Consider the following 19,926-nt stretch of genomic DNA (forward strand, 5'->3'; position numbering starts at 1 on the left):
AGATATAAAACTGTATTTTTTGTGAAGAATCAACAACAAGTGGGCCACAATCATGAAGTGGAACGACATTTATTGGATATTTCAAACTTTTTTAACAAATCAAAAACTGAAAAATTGGGCGTGCAAAATTATTCAGCCCCTTTACTTTCAGAGTAGCAAACTCTCTCCAGAAGTTCAGTGAGGATCTCTGAATGATCCAATGTTGACCTAAATGACTAATGATGATAAATACAATCCACCTGTGTGTAATCAAGTCTCCGTATAAATGCACCTGCACTGTGATAGTCTCAGAGGTCCGTTAAAAGCGCAGAGAGCATCATGAAGAATAAGGAACACACCAGGCAGGTCCGAGATACTGTTGTGAAGAAGTTTAAAGCCGGATTTGGATACAAAAAGATTTCCCAAGCTTTAAACATCCCAAGGAGCACTGTGCAAGCGATAATATTGAAATGGAAGGAGTGTCAGACCACTGCAAATCTACCAAGACCTGGCCGTCCCTCTAAACTTTCAGCTCATACAAGGAGAAGACTGATCAGAGATGCAGCCAAGAGGCCCATGATCACTCTGGATGAACTGCAGAGATCTACAGCTGAGGTGGGAGACTCTGTCCATAGGACAACAATCAGTCGTATATTGCACAAATCTGGCCTTTATGGAAGAGTGGCAAGAAGAAAGCCATTTCTTAAAGATATCCATAAAAAGTGTCATTTAAAGTTTACCACAAGCCACCTGGGAGGCACACCAAACAAGTGGAAGAAGGTGCTCTGGTCAGATGAAACCAAAATTGAACTTTTTGGCAACAATGCAAAACGTTATGTTTGGCGTAAAAGCAACACAGCTCATCACAAAGAACACATCATCCCCACTGTCAAACATGGTGGTGGCAGCATCATGGTTTGGGCCTGCTTTTCTTTAGCAGGGACAGGGAAGATGGTTAAAATTGATGGGAAGATGGATGGAGCCAAATACAGGACCATTCTGGAAGAAAACCTGATGGAGTCTGCAAAAGACCTGAGACTGGGACGGAGATTTGTCTTCCAACAAGACAATGATCCAAAACATAAAGCAAAATCTACAATGGAATGGTTCAAAAATAAACATATCCAGGTGTTAGAATGGCCAAGTCAAAGTCCAGACCTGAATCCAATCGAGAATCTGTGGAAAGAACTGAAAACTGCTGTTCACAAATGCTCTCCATCCAACCTCACTGAGCTCGAGCTGTTTTGCAAGGAGGAATGGGAAAGAATTTCAGTCTCTCGATGTGCAAAACTGATAGAGACATACCCCAAGCGACTTACAGCTGTAATCGCAGCAAAAGGTGGCGCTACAAAGTATTAACTTAATTAACAAAAAGTATTAACAAAAAAATACAGTTTTATATCTTTATGTTTGAAGCCTGAAATGTGGCAAAAGGTCGCAAAGTTCAAGGGGGCCGAATACTTTCGCAAGGCACTGTATATACAGTGGGGCAAAAAAGTATTTAGTCAATTTTGCAAGTTCTCCCACTTAAAAAGATGACAGACAAAATGTGAAAAAAAATCCAGAAAATCACATTGTAAGATTTTTATGAATTTATTTGCAAATTATGGTGGAAAATAAGTATTTGGTCCCCTACAAACAAGCAAGATTTCTGGCTCTCCCAGACCTGTAACTTCTTCTTTAAGATGCTCCTCTGTCCTCCACTCGTTACCTGTATTAATGGCACCTGTTTGAACTTGTTATCAGTATAAAAAGACACCTGTCCACAACCTCAAACAGTCACACTCCAAACTCCACTATGGTCAAGACCAAAGAGCTGTCAAAGAACACCAGAAACAAAATTGTAGACCTGCACCAGGCTGGGAAGACTGAATCTGCAATAAGTAAACAGCTTGGTTTGAAGAAATCAACTGTGTGAGCAATTATTAGGAAATGGAAGACGTACAAGACCACTGATAATCTCCTCGATCTGGGGCTCCACACAAGATGTCACCCTGTGGGGTCAAAATGATCACAAGAATGGTGAGCAAAAATCCCAGAACCACACGGGGGACCTAGTGAATGACCTGCAGAGAGCTGGGACCAAAGTAACAAAGCCTACCATCAGTCGCCAGGGACTCAACTACGCCGCCAGGGACTCAAATCCTGCAGTGCCAGACATGTCCCCCTGCTTAAGCCAGTACATGTCCAGTCCCGTCTGAAGTTTGAGCATTTGGATGATCCAGAAGAAGATTGGGAGAATGTCATATGGTCAGATGAAACCAAAATATAACTTTTTGATAAAAACTCAACTCGTCGTGTTTGAAGGATAAAGAATGCTGAGTTGCATCCAGAGAACACCATACCTACTGTGAACCATGGGGGTGGAAACATCATGCTTTGGGGCTGTTTTTCTGCAAGGGGACCAAGACGACTGATCTGTGTAAAGGAAAGAATGAATGGGGCCATGTATCGTGAGATTTTGAGTGAAAACCTCCTTCCACCAGCAAGGGCATTGAAGATGAAACGTGGCTGGGTCTTTCAACATGACAATGATCCCAAACACACCACCCGGGCAACAAAGGAGTGGCTTCGTAAGAAGCATTTCAAGGTCCTGGAGTGGCCTAGCCAGTCTCCAGATCTCAACCCCATAGAAAATCTTTGGAGGGAGTTGAAAGTCCGTGTTGCCCAGTGTGTGAAAACCTTGTGAAAACGTTTGACCTCTGTCATTGCCAACAAAGGGTATATAACAAAGTATTGATATAAACTTTTGTTATTGACCAAATACTTATTTTCCACCATAATTTGCAAATAAATTCATGAAAAATCCTACAATGTGATTTTCTGGATTTTTTCTTTTCTTCTCATTTTGTCTGTCATAGTTGAAGTGTACCTATGATGAAAATTACAGGCCTCTCTCATCTTTTTAAATGGGAGAACTTGTACAATAGGTGGCTGACTAAATACTTTTTAAAATTTTGCTGTCCCCTCAAAATACAGCCATTGATGTCAAAACCGCTGGCAACAAAGTGAGTACACCCCTAAGTTAAAATGTCCAAATTGGGCCCAATTAGCCATTTTCCCTCCCCGGTGTCATAGGACTCATTAGTGTTACAAGGTCTCAGGTGTGAATGGGGATCAGTTGTGTTAAATTTGGTGTCATCGTTCTCCCACTCCCTCATACTGACTGGTCACTGGAAGTTCAACATGGCACCTCATGGCAAATAACACTCTGAGGATCTGAAAAAAATTATTGTTGCTCTACATAAAGATAACCTGGGCTATAAGAAGATTGCCAAGACCCTGAAACTGAGCTGCAGCACGGTGGCCAAGACCATACAGCGGTTTAACTGGACAGGTTCCACTCAGAACAGGCCTCGCCATGGTCGACCAAAGAAGTTGAGTGCACATGCTCAACTTCATATCCAGAGGTTGTCTTTGGGAAATAGATGTATGAGTGCTGACAGCATTGCTGCAGAGGTTGAAGGGGTGGGGGTCAGCCTGTCAGTGCTCAGACCATACGCCGTTCACTGCATCAAATTGGTCTGCATGGCTGTCGTCCCAGAAGGAAGACTCTTCTAAAGATGATGCACAATAAAGCCCGCAAACAGTTTGCTGAAGAGAAGCAGACTAAGGACATGGATTACCATGTCCTGTGGTCTGATGAGACCAAGATAAATTTATTTGGTTCAGATGGTGTCAAGTGTGTGTGGCGCCAACCAGATGAGGAGTACAAAGACAAGTGTGTCTTGCCTACAGGCAAGCATGGTGGTGGGAGTGTCATGTTCTGGGGCTGCATGAGTCCTGCCGGTACTGGGGAGCTACAGTTCATTGAGGGAACCATGAATGCCAACATGTACTGTGACATACTGAAGCAGAGCATGATCCCCTCCCGTCGGCGACTGGGCCGCAGGGCAGTATTCCAACATGATAACGACCCCAAACACACCTCCAAGACGACCACTGCCTTGCTAAAGAAGCTGATGGTAAAGGTAATGGACTGGCCAAGCATGTCTCCAGACCTAAACCCTATTGAGCATCTGTGGGGCATCCTAAAACGGTAGGTGGAGGAGTGCAAGGTCTCTAACATCCACCAGCTCCGTGATGTCGTCATGGAGGAGTGGAAGAGGACTCCAGTGGCAACCTGTGAAGCTCTGGTGAACTCCATGCCCAAGAGGGTTAAGGCAGTGCTAGAAAATGATGGTGGCCACACAAAATATTGACGCTTTGGCCCCAATTTGGACATTTTCACTTAGGGGTGTACTCACTTTTGTTGCCAGCGGTTTAGACATTAATGGCTGTGCGTTGAGTTGTTTTGAGGGGACAGCAAATTTACACTGTTATACAAGCTGTACACTCACTACTTTACATTGTAGCAAAGTGTCATTTCTTCAGTGTTATCACATGAAAAGATATACTCAAATATTTACAAAAATGTGAGGGTGTACTCACTTTTGTGATATACTGTATATACATATTTCAAATCTATTAATTAAAAACCTGCGAACAGTAATATTGAAGGTATATTTACACAATCATTTCTGATGGAATTTTTGGGGGGATTTAGTGTTTTGGAAATAAACAATTAATAATGAATATATTGTCATCTCACCTCTTAGCTTTGGTGTCATGTTCCCCAGAGAGGCTCATTTTAGAGGCAGGGCCCTCCTCTTTCTCCACAGAGAGACTCATTTTAGAGTCAGGGCCCCCTCCTCTTTCTCCACAGAGAGACTCATTTTAGAGGCAGGGCCCTCCTCTTTCTCCACAGAGAGACTCTTTTTTAGAGCACTGAGCCCTAAACAGAGATCCAACATGTTGGTTGTGGTTAACACAGTGACAACTAATTCTTGAATGTCAATTATTCTCTTTCATTTACTAACAGACATATCGAAACAGTCAGGTGATTTAATGCAATCACATGAACATGTAGTTGTGACATCTCTTCTCCTTGGTAACAGTCAATAACAATAATAATAAGTCACTGTTTGTTAAGGTAGTTATAGACAGTGTGGAAACACAAGGCCATGTCTCACACTTATTTTTATTAATTAAAAGTAGGCTATTTATTGTCTTTCAATCGGTTCTTTTCTAAACGTATCTGATAATGTAAACAGAAGGACTAAAATGGGCATGATTGATCCATTCAGAAAGGTTTTTTGCAACAAGTAAGAGATGTTATATTATGTAAAGTAGGCTAGGTTATAATGTATAATAGCGGTTTGTTAGTGATATGCAGATTGAGGTCTATACCTTGGTTATAGCTACATATCATAGATGACCAACCTGTTCAGATCAGTTCACATAACGTTATAGGCATAACAGTACTAGGACAGAGAATGTAGCCTAGGCCTGATATTGTTCAAAACATTTCCAACGGAGGCCATCAGGTCGGTATGCATGATAAGAAGTTGTGTATTTCTTTTTAGATGAGGGAGCGCAACAAATATGTAAATTCGTTATAATTTCCTCAATCAAAGTCTGTCAGGACAGATGTAGCCTATTGAACAGCGTATCATTGCAGGGCTCTCCAACCTTGTTCCTGGAGAGCTACCCTCCTGTAGGGTTTCACTCCAACCCAGTGGCGGATTTTTGGAAAAGGCGACATGTACAGCCGCCCAGAGCGGTATCTTGATGGGGGCAGCACGGGGCACCCGCACCAACAATTTTTTTAATAATAATAATAAATATTCGGAATGGTGACATTTGCGTGATCAGTTTTCTATCGCTCACTTGCATGTTACGTCAATGATATCATGTCCCGGTTTGGGACTGTGGGTCAATTAACCTTGTCGGAGTGGGTGCCCGATTCTAGTTTGGGAGCTAGGCAGGCTGCTGACTGGGAAGGTCTCCCAATCAGAAGTACAAGATGGGGAAGGGGGCGGGGGTAGGTTGACCTCAGGTCTCCCCTCTGGAAGCCCGAGGTAGGGGGTGCCGGGAATCTATCAAATAGCGCATCTCTAACTTTGTACAGTACTAATGCAATTAGTTGTGCAATTTAGTTTGTGTTTTTCTTGTTTGAAGTGCAATAGTGTAATAATCAGGTTCTCTTCTTTATAAGTGTGTTGTTCATTTACATTTACATTTAAGTCATTTAGCAGACGCTCTTATCCAGAGCGACTTACAAATTGTTCGATTTGTGTATTTGTGTGATAGGATTTGTGCAATTTAGTTTTATTTGTGTTTTGTCTATTTGTCTTTTATTTATTTTTTATATTTATGAGTCTTATTTTTAAATATATTTTTATATTTAAACAGTTTTAAAAGTTATGATAATTGATTTGTTTTGTTCCAAATGTCTGAATAAAAATTACAGTATTTGTTTGTTGGCTGGGTGTGGGGCGCTAAAGGGGGAGGGGGGTCGCCCAGGGAGCCATACAAGCTAGAACCGCCACTGCTCCAACCCCAAATGTAACTAACCTGATTCATCTTATAAACACATTATTTAAATCAGGTGTGCTAGTTTTGAGTTGGAATGAACAGAAGGGTAGCTCTCCAGGAACAGGATTTGAGAGTGCTGTTACAGAATATGCATAAAATACATCCTACAATTGCACCTCTGTCTATGCCCGCAAGAGAACGTTATAACATGCTTTTATACTTGTAATACCCTCAAACACCAAGTCAGGCATAACTCATTTCAAAATAGGCCATCATCACTGTCAATCATGAATAATAATTCTTCACGTTTTACTGGTGAAATTGCATCTGAATAACAATTATTTGATTGATCTCAGTTACAATGGAATGGCCTATCCATTTCGATCTTCTTGAATTGCAGTATGGAGAGATAATTAGAGCAGATTGTGTTCACAAAGTATAAGTCTTTGTATTTTGTTTCAATCAAAGCATATATCCTGGCTGGTGGCTCTGTTGAGTTTTGGCGCATGAGAGTATTATTCATCTTCAGCTAACCATCCTAAAATCTTAATAGAAATGAGGTGTTTGTGTTGTATCCGTGACGTTATAGACCTACTATATTATTATAGTCGGTTATGTTACGTAAAAAACAAATGAATCGCTCTGTGATCTTGCAAGACATTGATTCAGCTTTGATCTAACTTGATTAAACCAGCACCATTGTGAGAAGTGATCAACTTCTATTTGTAATAATAATAATTATAATAATGAGTAGGACTATTAGGCATAGGCAATCGATCTTGATGAATATTATCATTATTATCGCCATTCGTGGATCTAAAAGTACTGCGCTAAATAAACTTTGGTTTGATTAACTTGAACACATGTTTACAATATTCCTTATTGCAGAATAAAATAAAACAGATAAGTTAACAATCTATTCATATAATACATTTGCATATATTTAAATAATTAAATCAATTGACCAAGTAGTGAACATAAGTCATTACGTAGAATTGCAGGAAATTCGTTTTAAAACCGCCATAACAATCAAGCTTTTCGTGTTTTTTTGTTTTTACTGCAATTTGCCAAAGTTGTCAAGCCTCCAACGGGCCTCTGCAATGCACACACGTTGCCTACAGTTCTTTATCATTCTCGCCAACGCCAGAGACAAGACAAGGAAGAAACAACCATTTACCTACCTCTAGGTTGCAACATATTTGTTTTGTCATGATATATTTTTTCATCGAATTTTTGTGGTAATTAAATGTCATTTATTTAGAATTTATACGATTTATTTTTTCGTGTATTCTCAAATGTAAAGAAAATTGCTCCTCGCGCTCCACCAACACTACACACGTGATGATAAGTGATCATAGCTCAAACCTACTATTGAATGTCTGACGACGACCTAACTTTATACTAGTTTTTAGGTAGCCTCTAGACTTACCAGAGTCTGCTTCTTTCAATACGTTTATCAGACATCTAATGTTGCCGAGACATGTGCGCCACAGTTTGAACAGCCATTTTGTAGATGCGTTAGGCTCCAAATTGACTTTCAATTTCATATCAGGAAACAATGTTGCCAACTAATTTTCAGGGGAAGTTGTTAGAGGCAGATAGACTTGTTGCTAAAAGTTGCTGAATGACATTGTGATGTCGTTGCGTGATGGCGTTATTACGTAATAACGTAAACAGCGTCGTTGCATAGAATACGCAAGAACGTTTCTCAAATGTATTATTATTCTTTTTCCCACCTTTATTTAACCATGTAGGCAGGTTGAGAACAAGTTGTCATTTACAATTGCGACCTGGCCAAGATAAAGCAAAGCAGTTCGACACATACAACAACACAGAGTTACACATGGAGTAAAACAAACATACAGTCAATAATACAGTAGAAACAAGTCTATATATCATGTGAGCAAATGCAGTGAGATAAGGGAGGTAAAGGCAAAAAAAAAAGGCCATGGTGGCAAAGTAAATACAATATAGCAAGTAAAACACTGGAATGGTAGATTTGCAGTGGAAGAATGTGCAAAAGTAGAAATAAAAATAATGGGGTGCAAAGGAGCAAAATAAATAAAATAAAATAAATACAGTAGGGAAAGAGGTAGTTGTTTGGGCTAAATTATAGATGGGCTATGTACAGGTGCAGTCATCTGTGAGCTGCTCTGACAGCTGGTGCTGGTCAGTGAATTAAACAACACTGTCATTTTCCATTTTCCCATTTATTTTGGTTGTTTTAATAATCCATAGGTTAATCCTTTTTTCCATTTCCATAAAACAATATTATACAAACGTTTGAATGACACTGAGGGGCAACATTGTTACATCTAATGCCTGTTTGCCTGAGGCTGATGTCGCACAGGTGTTTGTACGTGTGTGCACATGCATATACACACACTCGCATTCAAAAGCACACATGTTCACATACACGGACACACATCCACACATCTAAATAATGCCACACATGCACTTAGACGTATTCAGTTGGCCTTGCAGTTGTGATTGTTGCTGTCCTTATTATACTTTGTTTTTGTTGTTTTCTGTTTTTCTTAGTCTTTCTCTTTTTTTTTCTTTGTTAAATTTGTTGGTTGGTGGGACAGGGGCATCGGGGGACAGGGAATTGGGTTACGGGGGCTTGTTGAAAGGTGGCTTGAGGGACAATGACTTGGGGGTCCGTGGCTTGGGAGATGGGGGCTTGGTGGACGGTGGCTTGGTGGACGGTGGCTTGGGGGATGTGGGTTTGGTGGACGGTGGCTTGGGGGATGGTGGCTAGGTGGACGGTGGCTTGGTGGACGGTGGCTTGGGGGATGGGGGTTTGGTGGACGGTGGCTTGGGGGATGGTGGCTAGGTGGACGGTGGCTTGTTGGGGTGGTCTCGGATGGTCTCGGAGTGCTCTCGAGGAACTGTGGGGTAATCTTGGAGGGCTGGTGGCCTGGCGGTTGGGAGCTTGGGCCGGTGGCTGATATGTCGCTGGTTTGGGTCCCCGTTTTGGCCTTGTGGGAGATCTGTCAAAATGCCTTTGGGCAGGGCGGTGACCCTGGTTGCTTCTGTGGGTCGCTCTGGATGGGAGTCTGTTAGATAACTGAATGTATTGTAAATGTTGAGCAACTTCACCTCAAGTAGATTGAATGTTTGTTTTTTTATTTATTATTTCACCTTTATTTAACCAGGTAGGCTAGTTGAGAACAAGTTCTCATTTGCAACTGCAACCTGGCCAAGATACAGCATAGCAGTGTGAACAGACAACAGAGTTACACATGGAGTAAACAATTAACAAGTCAATAACACAGTAGAAAAAAAGAGAGTCTATATACATTGTGTGCAAAAGGCATGAGGAGGTAGGCAAATAGTTACAATTTTGCAGATTAACACTGGAGTGATAAATGATCAGATGGTCATGTACAGGTAGAGATATTGGTGTGCAAAAGAGCAGAAAAGTAAATAAATAAAATATTATATTTATTTAATAATACATATATATTTTTTTACGAAAGTTAACACAACATTCTCTCCCTGTGTGTGTGTGTGTGTGTGTGTGTGTGTGTGTGTGTGTGTGTGTGTTTGTCCACAGATACCAACAGGAGAGATCAGAGTCAGAGATTCTCAGTGGTCAGTCTTCCCAGAGTCATCAAACAGACCTGGCCTCCATATTCAGTGTATGTGGTCCTGTTATGTACATTTGTTTTGGTTTACCTCAACTAAAGTTGATCTGTCAATCATTCAATAATATGTTCATGAAAGCATTTCTTCTCTTAACTTATTGTCTTTATTTATTTCAGTTGCTTGAAAATAATCTTATGACATTTGTGAAGAATGAGCTGATGAAGTTCAAGAGGATTCTTAATCCAGAACTCCCAGAAGGCTTTGAGTCAGAAGCAGGATGAGGAAGTTGTGGATGCTGAAGATGAGAAGCAGGAGAGCAGTGCCAGAGAGGGGGCTCTGAAGATCACACTGCATGTTCTGAGGAAAATGAACCAGAAGGAGCTTGCTGACACACTGGAGAAAAGTAAGAGCAGTCTGCCTCATGTTGAATGCTTAATTGTAACAAATATTTAAACACTGTAGCTAAGGTACAGCTAAAGTAGCTGTGTTACTCAATGATATTATAGCAGCCTTAACACAACACCTAGTGACGTCGTCAAGTAGCAGCAGGGATGTGTTGTGTTGATTGATTTAGACACAGTGAAGAGTAGAGAGAGAGAGAGAGATTTAGCACATAATTACAACACTGTATATAGACATAATAGGACATCTGAAATATCTTAATAATTTTGGAACCTTTGTGAGTGTAATGTTTACTGTTTATTGAACTTTTGTTGATTATGTTTTCAATTTCGAGAGAGAGAGAGAGAGAGAGAGAGAGAGAGAGAGAGAGATGCAGAAATCGAGAGCTAGAGAGAGGGGGAAAGCGATTATGTTTTCCATGTCGAGAGAGAGAGAGAGAGAGAGAGAGAGAGAGAGAGAGAGAGAGAGAGAGAGAGATGAAGAGAGGTGAAGCATTATGAAAACATTTATACAGTCATTTAAGAGAATAAATAATTATAAAGTACAACTTTAAAACAGTCCTACAATACTGTACTATGATGTAATATGAACAGATGAAATGTGAATATCCTCTGTGTTATTTCTAGATTCAGATGATCTTGCTGTGATTTGCCAACGTGAACTCAAATCTAATCTAAAGAAGAAGTTTCAATGTGTATTTGAGGGGATCGCTAAACAAGGAAACCCAACACTTCTCAATAAGATCTACACAGAGCTCTACATCACAGAGGGTGGAACAGGAGAGGTTAATAATGAACATGAGCTGAGACAGATTGAGACAACAACCAGGAAACAAGCAAGACCAGAGACTGCAATCAAATGTAACGACATCTTCAAACCCTTAACTGGACAAGACAAACCTATCAGAACTGTGCTGACAAAGGAGTCGCTGGCATTGGAAAAACAGTCTCTGTGCAGAAGTTCATTCTGGACTGGGCTGAAGGAAAAGCAAATCAGGATGTCCAATTTGTATTTTCATTCCCTTTTCGGGAGCTGAATTTGATGAAAGAGGTGAAACACACTTTGAATGAACTTCTCAATCGTTTCTCAATGGAAACCAAAGAATTAAGATTCTCCGAACACAACAAGTACAACGTTCTTTTAATCTTGATGGTCTGGATGAGTGCCGACTGCCCCTAGACTTCCAGAAGAACAAGATATGTTGTGATGTCACAATATCAACCTCAGTGGATGTTCTGCTGACAAATCTCATCAAGGGAAATCTGCTTCCCTCTGCTCTCCTCTGGATAACTACCCGACCTGCAGCAGCCAATAAGATCCCTTCAGAGTGTGTTGACCAGGTGACAGAGGTACGAGGGTTCAAAGACCCACAGAAGGAAGAATACTTCAGAAAGAGATTCAGTGATGATGAGGACCTGGCCAGCAGAATCATCTCACACATAAAGACATCAAGGAGCCTCCACATCATGTGCCACATTCCAGTCTTCTGTTGGATTTCTGCAATAGTCATTGAACACATGCTGAAACATAAGAGAGAAGAGATGCCCAAGACTCTCACTGAGATGTACACACACCTTGTGGTGTTTCATACCAAATGGAAGAATGAAAAGTATCTTGGGAAAGAAGAGACAGGTCCACACTGGAATCAAGAAAACTGGGAAAACTGGCTTTTCAACAGCCTGTGAAGGGCAATCTGATTTTCTATGAAGAAGACCTGAAAGAGGCTGGCATTGATGTCAATGAAGCTTTAGTGTATTCAGGATTGTGCACACAGCTCTTTAAAGAGGAATGTGGGCTGTACCAGGACAAGGTGTACTGCTTCGTGCATCTGAGCATTCAGGAGTTTCTGGCTGCTGTATATGTGCTCCTCTCATTCATCAACAACAACGAGAATCTAATGGCCAAACCGCAATCAATGTTCAGCTACTTTTTTGCTCTGTTCAGATACGAGCCTGACGTTACTTCCTACAAGAGTGCTGTGGATAAAGCATTACAAAGTGAGACGGGAAACCTGGACCCTTTCCTCCACTTCCTTCTGGACCTCTCAATGGAGTCTAATCAGAAGCACTTACGAGGTCTACTGGCAAAGACAAGAAGCAGCTCACAGAGCCATGAAGGAACAGTCAAGTACATCAATGAGAAGATCAGGGAGAATCCCTCTCCAGAGAGGTGCATCAATCTGTTCCAATGTCTGAATGAACTGAATGACCATTCTCTAGTGGAGGAGATCCAAAGATACCTGAGATCAGGAAGTCTCTCAGAAGCCAGACTCTCACCTTCACAGTGGTCAGCTCTGGTCTTTGTGTTGCTGACTTCAGAAAAGGAGCTAGATGTGTTTGACCAGAAGAAATACTCCAGATCAGAGGAAGGTCTGCTGAGGCTGCTGCCAGTGGTCAAAGCCTCCAGAGTTGCTCTGTGAGTACAAACATGACATTTAAGTACTAATCATCAGGAAGAAAGACATTTTCAATTTAGACAAAAATATGTATTATAATATTTATATAATATATAATATTATATTGATAAACATATTAAATCAATGCATTGATGTTCACATTAGTATAACAAAATGACCATATAATTATAGGAGATGGAAGATGAATCTAAATGTTGTTTGAGAGAATAAACCAAATGCATCTGACATTTTCCTTCTACACTACTGGTGTTAAATTAACTGTGTTTGTGAAATCATGATGATCTCTGTCATGCTGTCAGGCTGTCTAGTCAGAAAGGAAGGCTGTGCTTCTCTGGTCTCAGCTCTGGAGTCAAACCCCTCACACCTGAGAGAGCTGGATCTGAGTAACAATGACCTGAAGGATTCAGGAGTGAAGCTGCTCTCTGCTGGACTGGGGAATCCCCACTGTAAACTGGAGACTCTGAGGTCAGTATTCCTGTAGTTGGTTCCATATTAGGCAACAGTACAGAATGTCACCTGTTATTTGAGGGTAATGGTGAGACGTTAGCATGTTTTGTTGTAGCCTCTGTAACTTTCTCACTCATTATTGTTCATGATTCATACATGATCTTTCTCAATCATGGCACCATCAGGATTACTTTAGTAGTGTTTAGAAACGTGTTATCTACTCACTTTGAAACAAAAATGACTCAACACAAAGAATAGCAGAGTGATTTGAAATATATTTTACTCTTTGCAGGCTGTCACGCTGTCTAGTCACAGAGGAAGGCTGTGCTCCTCTGGTCTCAGCTCTGAGGTCAAACCCCTCACACCTGAGAGAGCTGGATCTGAGTAACAATGACCTGAAGGATTCAGGAGTGAAACTTCTCTCTGCTGGACTGGGGAATCCCCACTGTAAACTGGAGACCCTGAGGTCAGTATTCCTGTACTTGGTCAACAAGTGATAACTGTTCACCAGATCCACATGTGTTTACCAGGCACACAGACTGTAGTCCATACCATGTGTGTTTGGACAGTGAAGTTACACATACACACACTGGACACACACACACACACACACACACTGGACACACACACACACACACATATACACACACTGGACACACACACACACACACACACACTGGACACACACACACCCACATATACACACACTGGACACACACACACAGCATATACATATATACACACACACAAGTCACACACACACACACACACACTGGATACACACACACACTGGACACACACACACACACACACACACACACTTACAAGTCGGCTGGGTCCTGTGTGGCTCAGTCGGTAGAGCATGGCGCTTGCAACGCCAAGCGTCGTGGGTTCGATCCCGCTGGGGCCACCCATATGTAAAAGTAGTGGCCCCAGCCGACTTGTAAGTCGCTTTGGACAAAAGCGTCTGCTAAATGGGATATATTATTATATTATTACACACACACACACACACACTGGACACACACACACAGCATATACGTATATACACACACACAAGTCACACACACACTGGACACACACACACACACACACACTGGACACACACACACACATATACACACACTGGACACACACACACATATACACACACTGGACACACACACACAGCATATATGTATATACACACACACACTGGATACACACACACACTGGACACACACACACACACACACACACACTGGACACACACACACAGCATATACGTATATACACACACACACACACTGGACACACACACACATATACACACACTGGACACACACACACAGCATATACGTATATACACACACACAAGTCACACACACACACACACACTGGACACACAAACACACACTGGACATACACCCAAAACACAGTCAAAGAAGCTTGATGTACTGTCACCTCATATTAAACAATTGATCTGAAATCCAAAATGCTGGATTATAGAGCCAAATTAAAATGTTGGCTTCACTGTTAAACTAGATATGATGTGGACTCAATACAATCTAAATCTGATACCTCACTGTCTGTCTTTTGACTGATACCGCTTTTTAAACTGGTCTGGTCAGTCAACTCAAATATTTTGTACTTTATGTTTCCCTCTACAAGCAATACTTTGATCATTTGTAATTTATAATAATGATACATTCATTTATGAATAGATATGGCAGGTTTCAGGACACTGATATATCTAAAGAAAAGAATGGTGTTGTGGTTTTTTAATTATTTGACTCTTTGCAGGCTGTCAGGATGTCTAGTCACAGAGGAAGGCTGTGCTTCTTTGGTCTCAGCTCTGAGGTCAAACCCCTCACACCTGAGAGAGCTGGATCTGAGTAACAATGACCTGAAGGATTCAGGAGTGAAGCTGCTTTCTGCTGAACTTGGGAATCCCTACTGTAAACTGGAGACCCTGAGGTCAGTATTCCTGTAGTTAGTCAACAAGTGATAACTGTTCACCAGATCCACATGTGTTTACCAGGCACACATACTGTAGTCCATACCATGTGTGTTTGGACAGTGAAGTTAACAGTTTTAAATTTGGCTCTATGCTCCAGCATTTTGGATTTGAGAAAGAATGTTTCATATTAAGTGACAGAACAGAGTATCTAAACTTTTATTGGAAGGTATTCATAAATATCTGTTTTACTGTTTAGAAATTAAAGCCCTTTAAGTATCTAGTTCTCCCATTTGATTCTATTTTAAGAAGTCATAATTATTAGTATATATACATATGCTGTACACCATATGTGTTTGAATAATCACAAATCAGTGTGTGTGTGTGTGTGTGTGTGTGTGTGTGTGTAAGTGTGTGGGCTCCGGGCAGCCGAGCGGAAATGGAGGAAAACTCCCGCCTCCCTGCGGACCTGGCATCCTTTCACTCCCTCCTCTCTACATTTTCCTCCTCTGTCTCTGCTGCTAAAGCCACTTTCTACCACTCTAAATTCCAAGCATCTGCCTCTAACCCTAGGAAGCTCTTTTGCCACCTTCTCCTCCCTCCTGAATCCCCCCCTCCTCCCTCTCTGCAGATGACTTCGTCAACCATTTTGAAAAGAAGGTCGACGACATCCGATCCTCGTTTGCTAAGTCAAACGACACCGCTGGTTCTGCTCACACTGCCCTACCCTGTGCTCTGACCTCTTTCTCCCCTCTCTCTCCAGATGAAATCTCGCTTCTTGTGACGGCCGGCCGCCCAACAACCTGCCCGCTTGACCCTATCCCCTCCTCTCTTCTCCAGACCATTTCCGGAGACCTTCTCCCTTACCTCACCTCGCTCATCAACTCATCCCTGACCGCTGGCTACGTCCCTTCCGTCTTCAAGAGAGCGAGAGTTGCACCCCTTCTGAAAAAACCTACACTCGATCCCTCCGATGTCAACAACTACAGACCAGTATCCCTTCTTTCTTTTCTCTCCAAAACTCTTGAACGTGCCGTCCTTGGCCAGCTCTCCCGCTATCTCTCTCAGAATGACCTTCTTGATCCAAATCAGTCAGGTTTCAAGACTAGTCATTCAACTGAGACTGCTCTTCTCTGTATCACGGAGGCGCTCCGCACTGCTAAAGCTAACTCTCTCTCCTCTGCTCTCATCCTTCTAGACCTATCGGCTGCCTTCGATACTGTGAACCATCAGATCCTCCTCTCCACCCTCTCCGAGTTGGGCATCTCCGGCGCGGCCCACGCTTGGATTGCGTCCTACCTGACAGGTCGCTCCTACCAGGTGGCGTGGCGAGAATCTGTCTCCTCACCACGCGCTCTCACCACTGGTGTCCCCCAGGGCTCTGTTCTAGGCCCTCTCCTATTCTCGCTATACACCAAGTCACTTGGCTCTGTCATAACCTCACATGGTCTCTCCTATCATTGCTATGCAGACGGCACACAATTAATCTTCTCCTTTCCCCCTTCTGATGACCAGGTGGCGAATCGCATCTCTGCATGTCTGGCAGACATATCAGTGTGAATGACGGATCACCACCTCAAGCTGAACCTCGGCAAGACGGAGCTGCTCTTCCTCCCGGGGAAGGACTGCCCGTTCCATGATCTCGCCATCACGGTTGACAACTCCATTGTGTCCTCCTCCCAGAGCGCTAAGAACCTTGGCGTGATCCTGGACAACACCCTGTCGTTCTCAACTAACATCAAGGCGGTGGCCCGTTCCTGTAGGTTCATGCTCTACAACATCCGCAGAGTACGACCCTGCCTCACACAGGAAGCGGCGCAGGTCCTAATCCAGGCACTTGTCATCTCCCGTCTGGATTACTGCAACTCGCTGTTGGCTGGGCTCCCTGCCTGTGCCATTAAACCCCTACAACTCATCCAGAACGCCGCAGCCCGTCTGGTGTTCAACCTTCCCAAGTTCTCTCACGTCACCCCGCTCCTCCGCTCTCTCCACTGGCTTCCAGTTGAAGCTCGCATCCGCTACAAGACCATGGTGCTTGCCTACGGAGCTGTGAGGGGAACGGCACCGCAGTACCTCCAGGCTCTGATCAGGCCCTACACCCAAACAAGGGCACTGCGTTCATCCACCTCTGGCCTGCTCGCCTCCCTACCACTGAGGAAGTACAGTTCCCGCTCAGCCCAGTCAAAACTGTTCGCTGCTCTGGCCCCCCAATGGTGGAACAAACTCCCTCACGACGCCAGGACAGCGGAGTCAATCACCACCTTCCGGAGACACCTGAAACCCCACCTCTTTAAGGAATAAAGGATTTAGATGCACTATTGTAAAGTGGCTGTTCCACTGGATGTCATAAGGTGAATTCACCAATTTGTAAGTCGCTCTGGATAAGAGCGTCTGCCAAATGACTTAAATGTAATGTAAATGTAATGTGTGTGTGTTTATTTTAATGCAGTGTGTGTCTGTGGTTATGTATGTTCACGTGTATCACTTAATGAACACACACACACACTGTAAACAAACACACACACACACATGCACACACACTGAACACAAACACAAACACACACACTGGACACACATATACGCACACACTGGACACACACACACGCGCGCGCAAACACACACACATGCACACACTGGACACACACACACACACCCAAAACTCTCTTAGCTAGCTCGACTATGCACTTGCCTCTGCTAGCAATACACTGTGCTAACATTAGCCTATACTGCACCACAGAAAATAACAGTTTAAACTGTTGTAAAAAGCAACTTCTTCCAGACGGTATAGTTCCTGTAGATTCAGACTTACTCATCACCAATCTGTTGTTATGTCTCGTGGGTTTCATTACCACGTCTGTATAACAATTTAATAATGATGAGACAGGAGACAGGAATCAGTTCAACCATTTATCTGGAATGTGATCATCTCAACACATACAAACTCCCATGATGCTCTGTGGCAAACCCAATATACAACAAATACGTAAGTAAATGAGTAAATGGACACTAAACAATACTCATGGATGAATTTAAATGTTAAGATATAAAAAGTGGGGCCATGGGATAGGGTCAGAAAGGTTACTATGTTTGAGAACTGGTTACAGAGGTGACATAGCAAGCTTAAGGTCCATTATAACACAGTGAAGTAGAGGTGGAAGCTAAAAGCAGTGAGACGGTGTGAGGAGGTCAGCCGTGAAACACTAGATCAGGACAGGTAGAAATGTCAGAGCTGTAATTGGACACAGAGATACATTCTGATCATGGGTCAGGCCTGGTGGAGGTGTCGACTTTACAGTGAAATGCTTACTTACGAGCCCCTAACCAACAATGCAACAATACGGATAAGAATAAGAAAAAAGTAACAAGTAATTAAAGAGCAGCAGTAAAATAACAATAGCAAGACTATACACAGGGGGTACCTGGTACTTCATTTTGTTATCTGTCGGCCCAAGCCTCAAACTCAGGCCCTGTGCGTAGCTAACTGACCCTCTCTGCCCATTCATCGCCATTTACCCATTGTTGTTTTAGCTCTCCCAAACAACACCTGTGATTGCTTTATGCCTCTCTCTAATGTTAATATGCCTTGTCTACTGTTGTTTAGGGTAGCTCTCATGGTTTAATTTTACTACGGAGCCCCTAGTCTATCTCAACATGCCTTAGGTTGCTCCTTTGCCCCACCCCCACACAATCGGAGACCGTACCTAGCTTAACTGGCAACCTCTCTCATCGTCACTCAATGCCTAGGTTTACCTCCACTGTACTCGCACCCTACCATACCCTTGTCTGTACATTATGCCCTCAATCTGCTCCTTTTATTCTCTGTTCCCAACGCACTAGATGACCTGTTCTTTTAGCTTTTAGACGTACCCTCATCCTACTCCTTCTGACTTCTTGACGTCTCTTGAGACTATATCTCCCTCATCATTACTCAATGCCTAGGTCTACCTCCAATGTACTCACATCCTACCTTACCTTTGTCTGTACACTATGCCTTGAATCTATGCTATCATGCCCAGAAACCTGCTCCTTTTACTCTCTGTTCCAAATGTGCTAGATGGCCAGTTCGTATAGTCTTTAGCCGTACCCTTATCCTACTTCTCCTCTGTTCCTCTGGTGATGTAGAGGTTAATCCAGGTCCTGCAGTTCCTAGCTCCACTCCCACTCCCCAGGTGCTCTCATTTGTTGACTTCTGTAACCGTAAAATCCTTGGGTTCATGCATGTTAATATCAGAAGCCTCCTCCCTAAGTTTGTTTTATTCACTGCTTTAGCACATTCCACCAACCCGGATGTCCTAGCCGTGTCTGAATCCTGGCTTAGGAAGGCCACCAAAAACGACCACCTCTCATCACTGTCCAACACTCTCTAAAACACTTCTGCGAGCAGGTCTTTCTAATCAACCTGGCCCGGGTATTCTGGAAGGATATTGACCTCATTCAGTCAGTAGAGGATGTCTGGTTGTTCTTTAAAAGTGCTTAAATAAGCATGGCCCTTTCAAAAAATGTAGAACTAAGAACAGATATAGCCCTTGGTTCACTCCAGACTTGACTGCCCTTGACCAGCACAGAACCAACCTGTGGCGTACTGCACTAGCATCGAATAGTCCTTGCGATATGCAACTTTTCTGTGAAGTCAGGAACCAATATACACAGTCAGTTAGGAAAGCAAAGGCTAGCTTTTTCAAACAGAAATTTGCATCCTGCAGCACTAATTCCAAGAAGTTTTGAGACACTGTAAAGTCCATGGAGAATAAGAGCTCCCCCTCCCAGCTGCCCACTGCACTGAGGATAGGAAACACGG

At 42.7% G+C, this 19,926-nt stretch overlaps 1 pseudogene; it reads right to left on the minus strand.

The window, feature by feature from the left end:
• LOC135538511 (NLR family CARD domain-containing protein 3-like) overlaps positions 1-7,908 on the minus strand; it is a 32,465-nt pseudogene extending 24,557 nt beyond the window's left edge.
• Positions 7,909-19,926: the final 12,018 nt, after the last annotated feature.

This window comes from Oncorhynchus masou, unplaced genomic scaffold (genome assembly GCF_036934945.1).
Source record: "Oncorhynchus masou masou isolate Uvic2021 unplaced genomic scaffold, UVic_Omas_1.1 unplaced_scaffold_974, whole genome shotgun sequence".
In the NCBI taxonomy this organism is placed as follows: domain Eukaryota; kingdom Metazoa; phylum Chordata; class Actinopteri; order Salmoniformes; family Salmonidae; genus Oncorhynchus; species Oncorhynchus masou.